This window comes from Drosophila mojavensis, unplaced genomic scaffold (genome assembly GCF_018153725.1).
Source record: "Drosophila mojavensis isolate 15081-1352.22 unplaced genomic scaffold, ASM1815372v1 contig_36, whole genome shotgun sequence".
NCBI lineage: Eukaryota > Metazoa > Arthropoda > Insecta > Diptera > Drosophilidae > Drosophila > Drosophila mojavensis.
Genome location: NW_025318858.1, coordinates 2,556,024 through 2,577,529, shown reverse-complemented (window position 1 = coordinate 2,577,529; position 21,506 = coordinate 2,556,024). Strand labels below are relative to the sequence as shown.

Below are 21,506 nucleotides of genomic sequence, written 5' to 3'. Positions count from 1 at the left end.
GGCTGAAAAAAAATTCTAGGCAGCCGAAAAAAAAAAAGTGGAAATGGAAATGGAAAAGGAAAGCAAGAAGGATGTGAGGCAGGACGAAAAGTAAAAATGGTCTCAAATGGCGCACGAGCAGGGACAACATAACAAGAGCGCAAATGATCATCCGCCAGTTACTGCTATACCCTGTAGAGATGCGAAGAGGTATTGTGCTTAGACCTGAGAGAGGGAGAGAGAGGGAATCCTATCTGTGAACCATGGCGGGCATTTCAATAACTGTACTCCATAATCCATGGATTATGGTCTATGATCCTGCATAACGATGCCCGTAGTGATGACCGTAGTTTCTAGACCATGATCCATGGCGCCTAGTGACTCGATTAGAGTAACTTATTCCTAACACTCGGCTACAGACATTGCCAGATATATTCAATGTTTAATCCTAAGTCCGCTCTTGCTTGTGTTTGATATATTACTTCTAATTTTCTATACGAAGTTATATTTATATTTTTTGGTCTCTTAAATGTCCCCAGTTTCTACTTTTTACTCCAGACTCTACATGTCATAAAGCCTTTGGCCTTACTTCTTAGTCTCAGTCTTCTGTTTGTAACCATTACTCCCTATAGTTGCCCCAGATTCCTACATCTTTCTCTAAACTCTAGACTCTAGGATCTGAAAATTCCCCGTTAGACCATGTTAGACCTTAGTTAATAGTCCTTCGGTTATGTTTCTAGTCTCCAGTCTGTAATTTCACCTATATTATCTACAGTCGTCTTCTTAGTCTTTAATCCTCTTCTATCCACTTTTTACAAGATATTAGCTTGCGTCCGTCTGTCAGCTACAAGATATCTCTGCGTCCATCATATTTCCACACACGTTTCTGACTTGTTTTCTGCCGTTCCGTTTTTGTTATTTGTGTCCTTTTTCGTCCCGCCATGTCATAAAAACATGTCCGTATAGCGCCCACCCACATACACACACACACACACACACATACGCACACATTTGGTAACTGCGTCGCGTCTGGGTTTTCATTTATTTTGCCGTCTCTTTTTCTTCGTTTTGCTTTTTTTGTGCTCGTCTCTTCGTGCTTCGCTTTTGGCCGACATAATTTGCTAACTGAAATGGAAAACATTTTCGACAGGCGCTGCCGGGCGACGGTGTTGGCCAGGACGTGGCAGACACGCGCACCAATACACACGCGCACACACTGCCACACAGACATGCCACACAGACACACGAACAGGAAAAAGGATGTCGTCGCCGACTCTATAGACTCTGTATAGCTATGGCTGTGTGTCCGTGCCTGTGTCCATGTCCGTGTCCGTGTCCTTTACGTCCTGTTGCTGGGTCAGCCCATTGTCCATTGTGGCTGTTTCGTTCCTTATCGATGTTATTCTCCGCCCCTGTCCAAGCCCAAGCCCAAGCCCAAGCCCAACACCAACCCCGACCTCAATCCAGTCCACAGTCGCAGTCACAGTTATGAACCTACGGCCTAGTCCACAACTCATCCTTTTTTGTCCTTTTTTCGACTCGCCGTTCGCTCGTTCGTCCGTTTGTTTGCTTTACTTTCCTTTTGTGCCATTAAAAGCAAATGCTGCTGCTGCTGCTGCTGCTGCTGCTGCTGCTGTGTCCTTCACGACATGTCATAAAAGCGACAGCAGCAGCAACAATAACAACAGCAACAGCAACAACAGAAAGTAAAACAAATGATCCTTGTCTGACCTCACGAAACTTTAATACGCTTTATCAGAACTTTAAGTATGTTTTTCGAAAACCTCATGAAAAAAACCTTTTGTAATAAATGTAAAATTTATAGATGCGGAGAGAGAAAATAACTTAAGTTTATATGGAAATCGAATCGATGAGGGGAACCAATAAATAAGAGCTGCCTGTTGTAAAACATTTTCAAAAAAATAAAGACTAAAGCCGAATTTGGAAAAAAGCTTTACAAACAACAGAGTAAAAAGTTGAGTGAAAAATTGAAAAGCTAAAAGAGAAAGAGGAAGCAAACATGAGTACCATATTCAGGAGGAGGAGAGAAGTAGAAAGTAAATTTAATAAGTGCAAGCCAATAAAACGTTTTAAAATTCGGTAGATAGGGAAATTGAATTGGTAAATGTAGAGAAAGGGATTCGAAAAATAAAAGGTGTAAGGAGAGCAAAGAGGCAGGAAGATGGAAAGTGAGAGAGAGAAAAAATGGCAGGAATGTCATAAGATAAAGGGAGTACAACAATAAATGCCAAAAGGATAGAGAGAAATGGGTTGAATTCCAGAATCGAGAGAGGAAGAGGAGAGAGAGTGAGAATAAATGTTAAACACACAGAGGATAAGAGAGAGAGAGTGGGAGAGGCAATAAATATCTAGCAAAGATAGAAAGATGCAAAGAATAAATAAAAGATGGAATCACAGTGAGGTTGGAAGAGAAAGCATATTAGCTAGAAATTATAAGAAACGATTGAGACTAAGATCGAATAATTCTTAGAGTTCATGAGGTAAAAAAAAAGAGAATTAGAGTGACAGAGGAAGAATGAAATACTTAACCCCATTCGAAAATTTCAGAAAATCCTTTCCAAAATGTACTTTGTGTTCCTAAATTGAGCTAGAGTCTTGTAAACATCGGTGTTTATCCGAGCTCGATCTGTTACCACTTTGATCTTCCAGCTGAGATACCGCAAATGCTGTACACTATGTTATTATAATGACCAGCAGAAATGGCTGCGTGTGTAAATTGTTTAGTTCGGAGCGAGCTCCCTTGCTGAGCTTGAGTTTGAGTTGGGGTCTGGGTCTGGGTCGATGTCTGGGACTGGGACTGGGACTGGGTCTGGGTCTGGGTCTGGGCTCGGGCTGGGGTCTGAGCCGGAATGTCGTTAAGACCCCCCGTGGTGACAATTTTCTTGTTGCTGTTCCTCTTCTGTTGTGAATAACGTTCTAGAAAGGAAGGCGCTGTCCAGCTGTCACTGTCGCTGTCCAGGCGACGTAATCTATAAAATGTTACAGCTAAGGACAGCAGAACGGAACGGAACGGAACGGAGCAGAACAGCAGGACAACTACGGATACGCGAGGACATAAGGACACAACATGAAATGAAACTTTTGCCCTTTGTCGCATTACAGTGTCGATTATTTTTAGGCAAATGTCTAGCCAGAGGAGAGACGCCCTCTGTGCGTGGCTCTGCAGAACTCATTAACAATTCAAGAGGACATTGCGTCACACTCAAATGAAATCCTTATCAAACTTTTAACGTCTGGACGTCAATTAACCCAAAAAGAAGATAAATAAAATAAAACAAAACAAATATCTAAATGAATTGTGGGCAAATACTTCGCTTGAAATTAACAGCGAATCGCTAAATAATCGAATCAATCATTTATGAGCGACGTCAAAACAAATCTCAGCCAATCCTAACTAATCAAAAGCGATTCGAATCGAGCTGCTAATGAGAGGAGATAGGAAAAGTACAGCTCACGTGAATGGGGACAAGAGAGAGAAAAATGGATCTAAATGAATAAGAGTTAATCTTAGATGATTATTTTTATGACGATCTATTTACACTTCGGCTCATAAGCTGAAATTTTTTGATGAAATCCGTTAATAAATGGACCTCAAACTGAGCTGCAAACTGGTGTGAACTGGTTCGCATTTAACATATCAATTTATGAAACGAACTGAATGTGATTTGAACCGGAATTTCAATTTATTGCTGACCATAGAAATAAACGAATATTTAGGACAGGAACTAAAAGAGAAGTGAACTAGTTCGGATCTGATATATAAAAAATTGAACTATCTATCGATTCGTAAAATTTATACCTTAATGAATCCAACTGATTCGTATTCAAAATGGAACTGAACTAGTTTTATAGAATTCACATATATTTCAAAAACTTTCTGAACTGGTTTGATCCTAGATTGTTCCAAAAAAGAACTGATGTAAAAACTAAACTAATATACATAATTTTACAACTTTCTCGGAGTTTCGATATGAATAAATGACTAAGATATAGACTATATATTAAAGTTCTTCTATTACAATTAGTATAGCAGTAAATATTCAAAAGCTGAGCCCATTTGAAAGAGTATCAAGTGTTTAGTGCGCTCATATGACATTGATTCCAATAAGAAACTGCGCATAATTCAAATAAGAAATTAGCTAGTCATGGCTAGTTGGATGCGCCTGCGGGCTGCGCCTCAATAGGTGCAACTGCAACTGCACTGCAACAGCAGCAACAGCTCGATCTACGAGTCTTCAAGTCTTTTAGTCTTGGAGTCTTGGAGTCTTAACAAGGTCTGCTGTGCAGCGACCCAAAGGAAGTCGAGGTCTCCATATCTTGCGTCTGTTGTGGCACAAGGTTTAGCACTGTCTGCTGCTGATGGAGGCAGCTGTGGCAGTGGCAGTGGGTAGGGGCAGTGGCAGTGGCAGTTGGGCAGCTCAGCAACGGCGTTGAGCTGTTGGGCGCTGTTGACGTTGCCAGGTGATGAATGGTAATGAAAATGTTGCTGTGGCAGTTTGTTGCAATGCCGCGTTGTCTGCCGCTGCGAGCCTCAGCTTCAGCCAACTGCCTCAATAAAAACTAATGCAGTGGCAGTTGTTGTTGTTGTTGTTGTTGTTGCGGTTGTTGTTGCATTTGTTGTCGGTCTGTACGATAATCATCTGCTGCTGCGGTTGTGGCCATGGCTCTTGCTGCTGGCCCACTTGTTGCCAACGTCAAGTAGCAGAAAAACATAAAATTTTATGCATTCGTATTTCTTGTGAAGCGCAGCAAACACTATGCGCTCCATAGGCCCCCTCCAGCCAACCGCCTGCCCGCCCGCGCCTCGCCTGTCCAGCCCCCTCTTCTGGCTACCTTGGCTGCCTGCCTCTTGGCCAAACAATTGTCGGTTTTCTCTAACGTTTTGTATACCTTACAGCCGTAGCAACTGCTTCACAGGCGGGTATATCGGTTATCTATATAACATATGTATATATATATATATACAAATAGCCGATATATATACTCATGTTATTCTTCAGCTTTTTCTGTTGAGAAATATTTAGCAATTACTTTTTCATACAAAAGGTTTTCCAATTTCATCAATTATTTATCCCTATATGAGAACTCGATAACTATCGATTTAGTCACATCATTAATTCATCAATTTAATGAAAACTTTTTGTTTAATATGTATATCTCAGTATTATTTATCTATTAATAGATTAGATTAGACAGATCGAAGCTTAAGCATACTATAGAATGCTATATAATCGCTATTTACGACTATAAAAACAAATACATATCCCTTAAGTGCATCAACAAATTGTTCATAAACTAAGGCCAGATAAGCTGCGAATTTCAGCTACCTCTAGAGCTAAGGCACTCATCTTCTTAAGTCTTGTGTACAGGGTGTCTATCAGTCAACGTTATTCAACGTTTTTTTTGGTAGCTTTTGCCGCTGCTTCGTTTTGATTAATCTGACATTGTAATGCAAAAATCCATTTGGCAGCTCAACAGCAGCGCAAAAAAAACCACAAAACAAGTTATTACCAAGCAAATGTTTTTTTCTGTTTTTCTGCTTCTTTTTTTTTGGCGTTTTACAACGAGGCTCGTGTTCAACCCAGTTCGAATGAGCCAAACTTGACCTAGCCGCCGGAATTTAGACATTGCAGCTGGCCTGAGCTGGCAAAATGAAGGAGTTATGAACGCTTAGAGACGCCTCCACAGAGCATTTTCCACTTAGGGCGCTGACGGGAGACGCCTCCACGTTACACATCCACGTCCACGCCGTCCACGTTCCTGGTTCCAATGGCACGAGCTGTTGAGCCAATAAAATTGCGGAAATGATTTCAACAAATTGATAGGCATCGCAGCAGCTTGATGCCCGCTTGGGACTGCGCTTCGGCTACCAGAAAGTAATTGCTGAACGTGCTTCGAAAAATGAAGAGCTGAAAACGCTAGCGAAACGCCAGGAAATCGCTAACGAAACGCAGCGATATGTTCGTGATCTAGAGAAGCATACAAAGAACCAGTTCCTTATCAATACTAGATGCAAAACTGGGCTTAACTTATCCAAAATTTGTATAGAAGCAAGCACATCAAAAATTAATAAACAAGTTCTTATTGCATTAAAAGCATCCCCCTATAAGCCCAATGATAATTCCTAAGGAACCTAAGGAAAGAGATAGAGAGAGAGAGATCTCCACAAGTCAAGCAGTAAAGCAGAAATAAAGTATTCAGGAACTAGTTCTTGTTCCTGTCGCAATGGCAAAACTTAAAACTGCAAAACAAATTCAACTTTGAATGATGAAATCCAACTCAAAAACACTATTAAGATTTTCAGCACGGAACTAGTTCCATGAAAAAGGGATTTTCATTTAGATTTTAATAGCTTTAGCTCTCAAGCTGATTGCAAATGAGCAAAATTTCAACTTTTGATTTGGGATAAGTGACAAATATTAACCCGACCCCACCGCACTCGAGGGAATCTAATGTACGCACTCAATAAAGCCACAAACTACAAAGATGCTGAAAATTAGGCAATCCACCTCCTCCCCCACAAAAATGTCTCTTATCTAAATGATGCACTTAAACTCGTGAAATTTGGGTGCTTTAAGCGTAGCTTTAATGTGTGTAGGAAATAAAAGAGGAAGAGCGGCCGAGGAATAAGGCAAATGAATGAGAAGGCGACAAGCAGGACGAGCTTTTGGAACGTAAAGCATGTCTGCCAACGCCCACAGCGCCACGCCCGAACACAACGGCAACAGCAGCAACAACAACGACATAAACTTGGAATGTTTGAATGTGCCTCAAACTTTTGCTGACATGACTGTCACTAATGCCAAACACGCGCCAAAGTTTCAGACACAGACACACACACACACACACTCATACATACAAGTACGAGCACGCAGCGACCGACATTTGGCACAGAAAAGTACACAACAAAGTTTTAGATGAACACGCACACACAGACACACGCACACGCACAGGGGCGCACATACACATACAAATCAGCACATAAAACTGTGTCGCAGCGCAGACGTTGAACCAATCTCAAAGGCAACAAGGAGCAAGAGTTAGAGCGAGAGCGCGCATGCAAGTAAAGCTGGCAAAGGCAGACAGCGTCAGACACGCACACACATACTCATACATACATAGCCGCACACAGCAACGGGCGCCGCCTATGTAAAAGCGTGCGACCGACCAAGCGACCGACATACGAAGTGCAGCCGAGCGTTCGACTTACAGCTTTGCCGAAAAAAAGTGAAAAAAAAACACCACAAGCAATTTCCCATCGACTGCGTCTCGGCAGACGCTGCCCAGCCACCCAATTAAGCCATGAGTTGACCCACCACCACCACCGTCGCCGTCGTCGTCAGCGTCACCGTCGCCGTCGTCTCTGCCACCTCTGCCTGCCTGTCTGTGTAACGAAGCAAACTCCAAAAGCAGGCGACATACAGTTGCCCACCACAACCTACAGCAACAAAATAAGTCTGAGGGCGCGACGCCTTCGACTATTGCTATCTCCGTTGCACCAACGATGGTCGGCAAGCAAAAGCTCGCCCTTTTGCACAGCGCCCATAACAGTCAGACGCCTGGGCAGACAAAATAAAAGGAAAAACCGTTGAAAGTTCTGTGTATTTGCGCCGCTCGCTCTCACGAGCGAGAGTGTAAGTGAGTACATGTGTGTGTGTGTATGTTGTGTTTGAAAGTTTTTGCCTGCTTTTGCGCTGCTGCTGCTGCTAAGTTTTTGCTGTTTCCTATGTTCATTGTTGTTATTATTTTTGTTCTTACGACATTTCTGTTGTCATATTTTGTTTATCAGCATCCGCGCTATGTCTATATGCATGAATTGTATGGTATGTATGTGTGTGTATGTATTTTTGTCTCAAGGGTGTTTTACTTTTGTAGACACTGCTGCTGCTGCCTGCTATATATGTATATATATTTTTATTTTTTTTTATGCCTCTGCCAATATTCTGCTTCCTCTTGCCTCTTTCTCTTCTCTGTAATTTCTTTGCTTTAGTGCCGCCAGCTGAAACTAGGCTGCATCTGCTTCTTCTTACATTTCTTCTTTGGTAGTTTTGCTGCTTTCTATGCTTCCTGCGCGTCTCAATATTAAATTTATTGTAGCTCAGGGGCACTGAAGAGCGAGAGGGCGAGTAAGAGGATTGGGTCGGGGCTTTGCATATATATTTGACTGCTGACCTGCCGACGGCCATTTGCTTGCTCTTTCTCTGCGCTGGTAACTTTTGCTGCCGTCTCAAGTGTCGCTCAGCTGAAAATGGTGTCAATTTTTTTTTGCTAGCTTTTCAATTTCAATACAATGAATTGTAAGACTTGAAAGAGCAAGTTTTTTATAAATATATATAAGCCCACGTGGGCTTTAAAATTGTTGTTCTTGTTGTAACTGTTGCAATTACAATTGATGTTGTTGGTGTTGCTGTCTCCAGCAGACAACGACACGTGTTGCTGTCAATTCAGTTTTTTTTTTATTTTGGCTACTTAATGATTTACGGTTACAGACACACACAGGCACGCAAGCGCAAATAAGCGTGTAAACAGGTGCCAAAGCAAAAGCAACAACACCAAAGCCAAACTAGTTTGTACATGACAGACAGAGTCAGAGAGGGAGATGGAGAGAGTGACAGAAAAAAGTCATTTCAAATGAAACCTGAAGTACCCGAAAAAACTCATAAGGTGCTCTAATTGTTTGTAATATGACAGCCAAAAGAGATCGATAAAAAAAAGACATAAAATTAATGCCCATTGATTGGCATTCCGGCTTGTTATATTACTTTTTAATTTAATTATTCATCTTACAATTTGCGGGCGTATAATAAATTCATTACGTAACTAAGTGTCGGACAAAATACTCGTCTTAACGCTGCATTAATCTTAAGTTGAAGTTGTTATATATATACATAATATATGTATATATTAAGCTGATCATATAAAAAATTAAGAGACTAAAAATTAAGCCCTGTTAGCAAAAGCCCCAAAATACCTAAAATATTTAACTATACTTTTTCACCTCTATAAATACGTACATTTTGGGTATATCAACTTTCAATACGCAAACATTACAGGTCAACTTATAGTTCATCATTCTTGTTTAACTTACGCTGCGTGAACTGTTCAAACTGTTCATTGTTGTTGCTATTGATATAGAGATCGGCAGCCAATCGCAGCGCTTCAAACTTACCTAAAACGAAAGAGCAGAAAAAGAGCGTAAGAAATGAGAGAGCGAAATGAAATTATTTGAGGAGCTTTTTAGTGCGTTTTGCTTGCTCTTTAATATTAATTTTTTTTGTTGATTTTGTTATTGTTTTTATTCTCGTTGTTTGCTTTTCAGCTGGCAATTTTAATTGCCACATTGCCTGCAATTAATTTGTCAATAAAATTCATTTGGCTTTTAGTGAAAGAGCAACCGAAATGCACATAAAAATTGCATTAGACAGTTGTGGGGCAGCGGCAGGGGCAGAGCAGGAGGAATGTGGAGAATCGCAGAGGGGGGGCGCTTTAGCGTGTGCTAAGGGATTCTGCATTATTGCAAATGCATTTTTGTTGGGCCCGCCGTTCGCTTGACTTGTGTGTGCCAAGATTTATGCTGTGCCGCTTGCCAAAACTGTGGACCACGCCCCCACCCAGCTCCTTTTCCATTACACTGCCAATTCGCTCCCCTCCTAGGCATGTGGCCCCCTGCTCTTAAATTGGTTGACTCGTGGCCTGGCAAATCATTTTTCATTTTCATTTTAATTTAGATTTTTTTCCAATTTGTTTTGCTGTTCTAAGTGAGTGATAGAGTAGGGGGAGGGATAAGGGGTGTAGTTAAAACTCAAAATTCTCGTTTAAAAATAATGATGATTTTCGAAAATTAAAAAGGATTTTTTCCAGATATCATGAACTTTTATATAATCTTCTTCTTCAGAGATTTGCCTGAATTTTTCAATGTGATAGTCCTGAAATTGAGGGTATTTTAACTAAGTAATACCCTAACCCTTGCTTTTAGGTTTTTTATGGGGGTATTAGTGAATCGGAGCTAGAAATAAATTATGGAAATTTATTGCGATCAAATGCAAATGCAAAATGCGCCAAAACACAATAAATTAATGCAATAAATTCTAGAAAACGGCAAACAAATGAAAATGAAAATCGAATAGAAGGGCGTTAGTGGAGGATGTGGGCGGAGAGAGAGAGAAAGAGAGAGCGAGAGAGCGGTTGGTTTATAGGGTATAGCTGGAGTTTAGCTGAAACTGAGCTAAAAATTGGCGTCAGCCTTTGTTTGTGTCGCCGGCGAGACGAAAAGAATTTGTTTTGGCTATTGATGTTGCTTGTGTTGTTGTTGCAATTGTTGTTGCTGCTGTTGTGTTGTCCTTTGCGTGCGACGGCGACAGCGTCAAAATGGCGTCGCCAATTTGTCGCCGCGGCATTGGCGACAGCGTCTATGCCAAACACAACGCACAACAACAACAACAACAAAAAACCAATGTGCCACACGTTGTGGCAAGTTGCTGTTGTTGTTGCTGTTGCTGCTGTTGCTGTGGTTGCCGCTGCTGCTCGTCGACTGGGCGCGTTAATTGCCCCCTTTGAGTCTGACTGACAGCAAACGATAAACGAGCAAACAGTTGGCTGGGGCATGTTGGGCATGCCACATGCATTTTTTTTTTTCTGCTGCCCCCAAACAGCCTTTTGGCGTACACTAATGCGTCTCTAATGCTGCTCAAATGTTGTCTCTCTCTGCGTATGTGTGTGTGCGTGCAACACGATGTTGCTGTTGCCGTTGTTGCTGCCTCGCTTCTGCTTCTTCTTTTCTCCTTTTTTTTGCCATTTTTAATTTAGCAAATGTTGTAAATTTACGCTAATTTATTGCGTGTCGCCTGTGCCGCCAGTCGTGGCAGCCACACACACGCATGCACACACACACACACACAGGCATTAGTCACTTGCTTGCTTGGCCAGCTAATTGCCACGCCTGAAAAAAACGCAAAGACGAAGGCATTTGCGCAAAGGACAGTTCTGTGTGGCATGTGGCAGCAGCAGCAACTCGAAATACCCTTGCAGCAATAAATATCCTCAGCGGCTGCATAACTATAAATATACATATGAGTGTATATATGACTAAGAATCTGATCCTAAGTTAGATATTTTATCTGGATGCGAGGTGTGCTCAAAAAGTATTACGAATGTTGAAATACCAAGCATTATGTTATGTAAATATATAGTAAATGGGACGATCCTTGAAAGAAGATTAAAGATTAATCAGTTCTTTAGATACCAGAATATAAAATCTAAGATCAATAATGACTGAAATCGACTTCTATGGTAGCTATATAAGCTGATAGACACATTTAACTGATTACGCTACAGATAAGCTCTAGAACAAGAACATAAATCTTAGCCGTAAGCAGAGTTACGATAAGTCAAGATAGATTCTTATCTACATACATACATATATAATAAAAAACTCTTTTCGCTACCAGCCAGACAGGCAGTCAGCCAGCCCCGTTTGGGCCAGCAGCCAGGATATCCGAATTCCTCACTAAAAAAATGAGTCGAAATAAACTTTTGATTTACAATGGAAGCAAATGCTGAAGTGTGAACATTATTTAACAACGTGCAGCTTTATAAATAATGTGCGCGACTTTAAAACTTTTGGCTAAGAAAGATCAAGAGAGTGAGAGTGAGAGAGTGCGAGAGAGAGAAACAACTGCAGGCCCAGGCATTTTAAGAGGCGGGCGCCATAAATCACAAGCTGCGGTAAAAATTATGCAACAACTACGGATGCAGGTGCAAAAGTTTCCACTGTTCTACTCTGCCTACCTCATTCACTCACTCACTCCCTCCCTCTCTCTCACCCTCTACCTTTCCCCGCTCTCTCTTCTCCGTCTCACACTATCTTTAAGCTAATTATTAGCGTTATGCAGTGACAAAACGAGCCACAAACCACGTGCCACAAGCTGCATAGATAGCCAGATAGCTAGATAGCCAGATAGATAGATAGGTCAACAGAGTTGCCAAGCACATCAAAGGCAACTCTGGCTAGAAAATGGCCTCTAATTACACAGTTTTCGTGGCTGTCAACTTGCTCGCCTTGTTTTTGCATAATTTATTAAAATGAGTTCGCGCAGCTGGCCAAGAGGCAGGAGGAGATAAAGAGAGATAGGCAAAAAGATAGAGCGCGAGAGAGAGAGAGAGAGAGAAAGAGTGAGAGAATTCGCCAAAGATATGGACCAACAATTCGCTGTCTACGAATGGGGGCACAGTGTTATGCTGTAGCACAAAGTTAAACTTCAATAAACATAGAGCGCATACCATTTTATACTACAATCAAGCGATAACAATAGCGTAAGCTGCCGTTATCAATTAGTTATCGATTTGTTTAACTTTGACAAGTATTAATAAGAAAAGTTAACAAGGAAAAAAATGAAAGCCCAAATTTATAGAACGCAAGAATAATGTGAAAGAATATCAGGACAAAAATGAATTTCTGAGCAATCGATAAATTATCGTACGATAAGTCTATCGATACATATGAATACTATAAAAAGAAACTAAGGACAATCCATTATCGATCACAATATTTATAATTACAATTTATTTGTTAAACTTAGAAATATTTATTATATAAATGTAAGGAACAGAATCGCTAAGTTGCTCGGGAAAAGATTTATATATCTACTACAAAAAAAAATTTTAATAAAATATTCTGCCTCCTTCACACTCGAAACATGTCCATTGTGCGCCGTTCGCAATTATAAATTTGCATTTTCTTGAGCTTTTCCGACGTCATTTTAACCTTCTCACACTTCTTCCTCACAGTTTGTCTGCTTTTTCTTTATTATACTCATTCACGAAAGTGAATCAGTATATTGGTTTTGTGCAATGTCCGTCTTGCTGTCCGTCCGTCTGTCCGTCTGTCCGTCCGTCCGTCTGTCCGTCTGTCCGTCTGTCCGTATGAACGCAATCTATTTCGGCGCTATTGAAGCTAGAGACTTGAAATTTGGAACACATACTCGTGTATATCTCCGATTTATAAAGTGTTAAAATTTTCCCGATCCGCCCACTAGGGGCGTGGCAAATCGAAAAATGCATTTTCCGATATACCAGAAATCATGTTAGTTAAAGAGCTAGAAAGCTGAAATTTGGTATGTAGGTCCGCGTTGACCACCCAAGATCACGAGCTATGGCGGATATATCTACGCCCATTGGGGGCGTGGCAAATCGGATAAAACTGTATCTCCTAAAGTTGTAAACCTAGAATGCTGAAATTTTGCACGTCAGCTAATGGTATGATTCTATAAAGTCTGAAGATAAATTATACGTCTACGCCCATTGGGGGCGTGACAAATCGGACCTGAAGATATAGTGATTTTTTAAATTCTGCTATATTTTGGACACTATTGATGGCAAAGACCTCAAATTTTGTATATATACTCCGACTGATCACCCAAGACCAAAAAGTTTTGTCGGATATATGTCCGCCCACAGGGGGCGTGGCAAACCGCAAAAGTTTATATCTCCTAAAGTATAATAGCTAGAAGCTTCAAATTTGGATAGTTGAGTTACTGGTAGCCTCCTCTATCGATTCCCCAAAAATAATTTTTACGCCTCTTTAGGGGCGTGGCATATCGAAAAATACCCTGTAATTTTCACATTTTTTGAGGGTAAGCTTTCAAACTTTGCAGTTAGGGTACCGTTATCTCTTTCTAAAAACTGACCAAAAATGAGGTGTCTACGCCCAGTTGGGGCGTGGCAAATCGGAAAAACCAGTATATTCTACAGTATTAGAGCGAAACTTAACTACTAAATTGTTGATGGGATGTGAATGAGTATTCCGCAGTCGGTAACGCCCGACTGCAACGTTCTTACTTGTTTTTCATTTGTTTCCTTCCTTGCCCTCTGCTACCCTCGTCTCTAGCATGATTGGAATTTATGATTGCGCCCCTTTTTAATGTCTTGCTTGCCACAAAGTGCCGTTAAAACGAAGCGACGTGATTAATTTAAATTAATGCGTCTCGACTTGACGCCAAAATAAATAAAATGCATGAAAACCCTTTCAATGTGACAAAAAAATGTTTTAAAAAAAATTAAAAACAAAAAAAAAAAAGGAAAATAAAATTCGTGAAGCAAAAACAAACGTTGCAAAAAGAAAATATTTCATTAAGTGGCAGAAAATTGTGAAAACCCCAGCAACAAAACAAGAAAAACCAACAAACAAAACGTCAAATGGAAACTGCTAAGAACAACAACAACAACCAAGCAATCGTACGTATCCGACTGCCTAATACTCGTTCTTAGCTAACTGTATTCAAGTAGCGCTGGCTATTGCTATTCAACGCCCCATGTGACTTATAGTAGAGCATTTAAGTATTTTTATGATTATATATATAAAGTAATAGATATAAAAATGTCATAGCTCAAGTCCGTAATACGTACATATATATATACACACTCTTTGCCAATTTATGGGCGGGTATGGAAATCATAGAAAAATAAACAAGAATATGAATTTCGTTTTGCATTTTCTGCAAATGCAGAAAACAATTTCAATTATTACGCGCCGCGAATGCAATTGAAAAGCTCGCAAGGAAAAATTCTTAATGCCACTCAAAACAAACATCAAATGTGGCAAAAGCCACAGCGCGTGAGTGAGCTAGAGTTAGAGATGGGTGGGAGCACGATAGCGATTTGACACTAGAAAAGAAGTCGAGAATCGAAGAAATGTTTTCAATTGGACAAGAATTGCAAAATTTTGCGTGCTTGTATGAGAGTGAAGTGAATTATCGATAACAATATCGATATATTTGTACTGTGTTTTTAATGGGTTTTAAAGCATATTTGCACTTACAGCTCGTATTCTATATGTATATAAATTGAAAATATGCAACTCAGATATTTTAAAATGTCATCGATAACATAAACTATCGATAAATTAATAATGCGTAAATACATAACTCTTTGAATCACATTTTTTACCTTTTCCTTCTATTCGTGTCACGAGCTGCTGCTATCTTTACCGCATGCTCACACCCCGCCGCGCCCACTGCCTCCACAGATTCAGATTTCTGCCCCGTTGATTGTTTTTGTTTGTTCAGCGACTGCAGTGAAATATTAATTAGCGCCCAAGTCAAATAAAAACGTGGCGCACTAAAAATAGGCGCACAAAATGTTGCAGAAAAAAGGAACTCTGAGTGGGTCATGGTGGTCTGTGGGAGGGCGAGAAAAACGGGACGGGAAGGAAATGCAATCAGACTGAGCTGCTCAGGCAGTCGCCCAAAAAGTCGACATGTTAATCTCAACAGCAGCCGCTGCAGCAAGGACATCGGCCCGCAGCAATTAAGGACAACGGCAAACGGGAATGCACAGACATGCCATGCCGTGCCACGCCCCACACACCGAGCGCCCCGCAGCTCGACCACATAACTGTGGGAAATTCTGTGAAAATCGGTGCCACACTTTTCCCAACAGCAGCAAAGTGGACAACAACTTGGGCCCAAAGGAGTGCCAGCCGACTGCCGTCGACTGCCCACAAACTGGGTCAAAATTATAAACACGTTATCATGCAAATGGCACAGGGACACGCAGAGCGAGCTAGCGAGAGACGGGGAGAGCGAGAGGCAGATTGGGGCGAGTGACAACTGCTGATGAGTGCAGACACAGAGGCTGCCATAGAAATTATCCTGGCGAGGCGAGGCAAACAACAGCAACAACAACAACAACAACAACAGCAGCAGCTGAGTTATGTGTTTTGTTTGCCAATGCCAATGCTGTTGTTGTTGTTGTTGTTGTTGCTGTTTCTGCTGTCAGCTGGCCACAGGACATGCCACAACTGTGGCATGTTCACCATGTCCTGCCCGACCTAGCCGCCCCAATCGCCCTCAAAAATCGAAATTTGTGCCTCACTATGAAACCAAATTCCATTCGCCTTGTTAAATCACTCAACTTCAATTAGGTAATAGACATTCGAGCTACTTTAAGGCAATGTTTCAATTAGGAGCTACATAGGAAAATAGAACTAGCAAAGTAGAGAACAATTCATCTAGCGAATTTGTATAGAAAACTCTCTTGGACTCTCACAAAATTAGTAAATATCAACCACAGATGAATCTCAATCTTTGAAACACCAAAAATATACCAAAGTATCTCAATCGCTTAATAAAAAATATACAAAATTATGTCAAGCCCGCGAAAATATCTTAAAAGTATCTAAGACTCTTCTTCTTCAATTTACTTGCATAAAAATAATCGCAAAGATCTCTCTCTTTCCAAAAAATATCTCAAATCGGTTTCTGAACCAATAGCTTAAACAGTGTAAATGTAACGGTATAAATGTATCTGAAGCTCTCGAAATCATCATAAAAGCATCTCAAGTTTGTAAAAGGATTCATCATAAACTTATACAAAAAGTATCTCAAATATAATAAAGAATATTCATATATATATCAAAGTATCTCAAGCAGCTGAAAAGTATCTCACGCTCTCAAAAAATCACATTTTATCACACAAACAAAAAAAAACTATCTCAAGCTCTTGGCAAAGACCTTGAATTACTTTTGACCACCTGGAAAGTTGAGCTAGAGCAGACATATCATAGCCAACGGCAATTAGACATACAGCTGGAGGGGGCTTGGCCAGCTGGGCGTGGCTAAGCCAATGCGCATCGCTGGCCAACAGCAGCAGCAACAACAACAACAACAACAATCCAGCAAACAACTATTAACCAGCCAGACAACAATTTGATTGATGTAAATGGCCGCACAATTCGCACAATAAAACAAGTTGTAATTGCGGTATCTGGCAGATACATTTCTATCTCTTATTTGTATCTGCGATACATGAATGTCTGCATGTATGTGTGTGTGTGTGTCTGTGTGTGTAAGTCTGTATATAGTGCATAAATATTTTCATTGCGTGCGCAATGCCAAGTGCAAGTGCAATTCCAAATGCCTTATACTTGAGCTTCACTGTAATTAAAGCAAATTTACAAATTGCGTGCGCAGACATTTGCCGCCCTCTCTTTCGCTCCCTCCCTCTCTCTCTCTCTCTCTCTCTCTCACTCTCTGCGTCTTCTTTTTAGGATTAACAATTTTTCCGTTGAAACCATTTAAGATGCAAACTTTAATTAAATGATTAAAATCTTTGATCATTCAGTCAGTCGCTCAGTCAATCAGTCCATTTGTCCGTTCGTCAGTCTTTCAATCACTTGCTTCTTGGAAAACTTTTCTCACAGAATTTTCGCGCGCTTTTCTTTTCAATTTGCTCCGGAAATGGAAAAAACTTTACACAAATTGGCCACAGTTTGCAGATTGTTGCTGTGGCAGTTGCAGTTGCTGTGGCAGTTGCAGTTGCAGTCGCATTTGCCGCAACTTGTGGCATTTGGCTATATTGATGCTCATTCGTCACACAATTCTTCAACATTCTCAGCGTGCAAAAACAAAACTAGCAAAGCATCGAGCAAGAGTGCTCCAGTCGGCAGTGCTCGACTAGCAGATACCCCGCACTCTAATTGGAGTTGATTTTTCACCCACTATAGAATAGCTACGACTCTAAATGTATAATAATGCATGGATATACTTTAAATTCTACTACATATAATAATATTTTATGTGGCATATAAAGAGAAGCATCTAGAAATATCCATTCATTGCATGAACTTCGCCTTCGCCTATATAAGTAAAATAATAACCAACTCTGTATCGGCACAGCATATTCACTTCAAGCTTATATCTCACTTTACCACCTTTACCACGCCCTTTTCTTCTCCCTCTCACATTCACTTTTCGCAAAACTAATATGCCCTCTTAACCTTTTTGAATATGTTCAGGGTATGTAAAAAAAATAAGACTAATCAAAGTCAATTCTCTTGCATATATGGAAAGCTACTTAAAGAGGCAAGCAGAGAGAGAGAGCGAGAGAGTGAGCGAGAGAGGGGGGACCATGCCAGAGGGAGGGTCATTCAAATATTTGCAATGTGGCATATTGTGACATGTGGCAAAGGCAAAGACTTGCAGGCTTCTAGCCGCTTAGGCCTTCGGGTCTTCAGTCTTTCAATCAATCTTTCAATGCTCGTCTTTGTCTTCAGTGAGCTAGCCAAGTTTTACTTAATTGCCAGCTCACGTTTTGGCTTGGGCTGCGGCTTTTGGCTTGATTTGCTCTGCTCAGCCTGTCTGTCGCATTGACATTTGCGCTTGCCATTGTGCAGACAAATCGATCTGGCTCTGAAGACAACAACAACAACTACTACCATAGCAACAACTACAGCAACAGCAATAGCAACAATTGCAACAATGGCATTGAGTCCGATAATCAACTAAGTCGGCCCAACTCCAAATGTAATGCCAATGCAAATGCCAATGCGACACACACACACACAACACACACATGAGCGAGTTATGTGCATACTAAACTATGAGCTGGCATCTTAGAGATGCACACGTGAGCACGTGAGCAAGTCGTGAGCAGGAGTTGCTGAACAAAACTAAAGATATTTTTAGAGATGTTGCAGAGATATCAGTTACATTGAGTGAAGTTAGTGACTGAGTTATTATATAGTAAACTACTCTGCTAGATCTTTAAAAGATATTGCAGCCTGTGAATATTATATATATTTCTTTATTCTGTCAATTTTACTTCATTCTTATCAAAGCCTTATTGCAAGCCTATATCAACTTTTTAAAGAGATTCGTGTTTGTGACTAATTATTTTAATGAAGCTCTATAGCTATTTCCTAACAAATTATTATTTTAACCTCAATTCTATTTGGTTTCTATCTTAGTAGTCTGTGACTGTTATTTCAGGGAATCTCTACAAATATTTTTTATAAAATATATTGTCCTTATCATCTCAATTCTATTTCATTTATATCGCAGTCGTATCTAAATTGTTTCAAGAGATTCCAGTCTGTGACTTCTATTTCAATGAATCTCTACAGATATTTCTTAACATATTACTCAATTCTATTTATTTCTATCGCAGTCCTATTTTAAGCATCTTTAAAGTTTTTAGAGGTTGTTAATACGATTTTATCGAATTTCCGCAGATATTTCGTTATCATCTCAATTCTCTAAATTTGTTCAAGTGATTCGAGTCTGTGACTACTATTTCATCGGATCGAATCGTCGTATCAGTTGTTTCCTTATTATCTCAATTCTCTTTAATTTCAATCTTAGTCCCCTTTTAAGTCTTTCTCACCTTCTTCAACGAATCTGCACACATATGTATTTAGCTTTCTCATAGTTCACAGGCGCTCATCGCTAGCCGCATCAAGACAGCCTGGTACAGACGTCTGGCTTATGGCATCTTTTTGGCCGTATGCATGTGTGGCTCACAGTTGCAGCACGTGTGGTTGGCCTTGGCTGCATATGATGTGGCAGCAACAGCACGACGCCTGCAGCAGAGCCTTGGTGGGTGGGCCGACAAACGTGTTTGGTTTTTAATTGCAAATCAGCTAATGTGCAAGTGCCAAAGAGCGAGAGGCAGTGATGGAGAGAGGGAGATGGATAACAAAGTTCAAACAAAAAGCGAACGATTGACTGACTGAGTGAGTGAATGAGTGAGCGAGTGAGTGAGTGAGTGAGCGAGTGAATGACAGGCGAGGCATGGCACATCAATTCCACATGAGTTGAGGCCGCGTTGTCCATGTTGCATGCAGCGGCGTGCCGCTTGCCACAAATTTTTATGACCGCCGTTTGCATTTGTACATTGTTGCTGCTGCTGTGGCAGTGTCTGTTGCTGCTGCTGCTGCTGCTGCTGTTGCAGTTGCTTTAAATGTAGCGTGCAAAACTTCAGTTTTAATTGCCAACGCATGCATTGGACCGCCACCTGGTCGAAAGAAGCGCTGCAGTTGCTGACACATCGAGTTCTAGTTGTTGTTGTTGTTGTTGCTGTTGTTCCTGTTATATTCATAAATTTTGTCAAGCACACACACACACACAGTCTCTAAATGCCTAGCCTAGTCCTGCGTGAATGCTTGACAAAGTTTCGACTATCTCTATGACTATTAGAGCAAACGAGTCGCTCTATTAGTGCCATCTCTTTCACTCATACAAAATGCGATACAGTATTTTTTTGTATTTATTTATTTATTTTATTTATGGTTTTTATTTATAGTATGTACTTATTTTTTATTTTTTAATTTTTTGCACATTGCATAAATCGTGATCATAAATTTGCATCAACTGTTGATGGACATGCCTGGCGTATACGTAATATTTGCACGAATATGAATAGTTGAATATAAATAGATTTATGTTTCAAGGTTTATCAATTTGAAAAACGTTGCAGCAAAATAAAAACCGATGCTTGATTATTCAATTTTTAGCAGAACTTGGAAAATTAATTTGGAAATAATAAAAAAAACCTGAAATTATAGGATATATCGTATATATATATTTATGAGCATTCCCCCTATATATATGTAGCACATACCTATCCAAACACTAACAAAAACTACGTATAGATTTGATCACAGCAAAGAGCAAAAGGAATCAAACGCTAAGTACAAAGCTCATTAGAGATTAGATTTGTAGAGTCATGTTGATATGATAAACATGAATGCATAAGTGGATATACAGACAGACAGATATACATATATACAATGTATTACATCTACCTATGTATCTATGCCTGATGTGTGCTTAAGATAAGCTCAGTGATTACATTTTAACGACATTATTATTGTGTTGTTGTTTTTTTTTTTTTTTTTTTTTTTTTTTTTTTTTGTGATATAGGCACGAGCCGCAATTGAGCATAATGTCAGCAATTATGCACAGGTGATAAATTGACAGAATGATTGATGGATTGATAGGTTGAAAATATGGAAGATAAGCTGTAGCGTACTTTATTTTAGTAACCAATAATTTCTTGAGCATATTGTGAGCATAATTAAGTGATTGACTGACTGATTGACGCAGATTGAGTAAAGTCAAAGTATTGACAGTCAATTGCCTTCCGTCTCTCTCTCTCTCTTTCTTTTGATATTCTGTCTTTGTACGCCCTTTAATATCAAAGGCTGTGTGATTGATATACTTATTCAATGATTGATACGTCAAATTGAATCATATTTGTAAAATACCTTTCAATCTCTGTCTTGCTCGCTTTTTCACTCTTTCAATCTCTATTGTTATAACTATCTCTGTCTCACTAGCGCGCACAGTCATTTTATCCAACTAACTGTTTAACTAAATGTTTAACCAACTGAGCTTAGTGCAATCACTGTTTTATTCTCCATACCTAAAACATGCCCTTTGACGCTCTTTGACCAACTATTAGGTTGACTGACGGATTGACTGACTTTGTGACTGACAAAGCATATGCAAAGAGTTCTCTCTACATATAATATTCGCTTTGTTCGGTCTTTCCTCCAGCTGACTAGCTGATTGATTGACTGACTGACTGACTGAGTGACTGATTGACTGACTGACGGAGCAAGCACTACGCACAACTCTTTGTACTTTAGTCTCTTTGTCTTTGACATTGTTTGATTTGCTTTGCTTTGCTTTGCATTGCTTTGGTTGGCTTTGGTTTATTGTGATTGGTTG

The 21,506-nt window shown here is 40.1% G+C and overlaps 1 protein-coding gene and 1 long non-coding RNA gene across 2 annotated transcripts in view; one reads left to right on the top strand and one right to left on the bottom strand.

Annotated features, from left to right (window-relative positions):
• Positions 1-21,506, bottom strand: part of LOC6575797 (putative uncharacterized protein DDB_G0271606) — a 112,316-nt gene that overhangs the window by 58,605 nt on the left and 32,205 nt on the right. The gene's annotated exons all lie outside the window — the stretch shown is intronic.
• The window catches only part of LOC116803952, an 86,726-nt gene that overhangs the window by 62,202 nt on the left and 3,018 nt on the right, over positions 1-21,506 (top strand). The gene's annotated exons all lie outside the window — the stretch shown is intronic.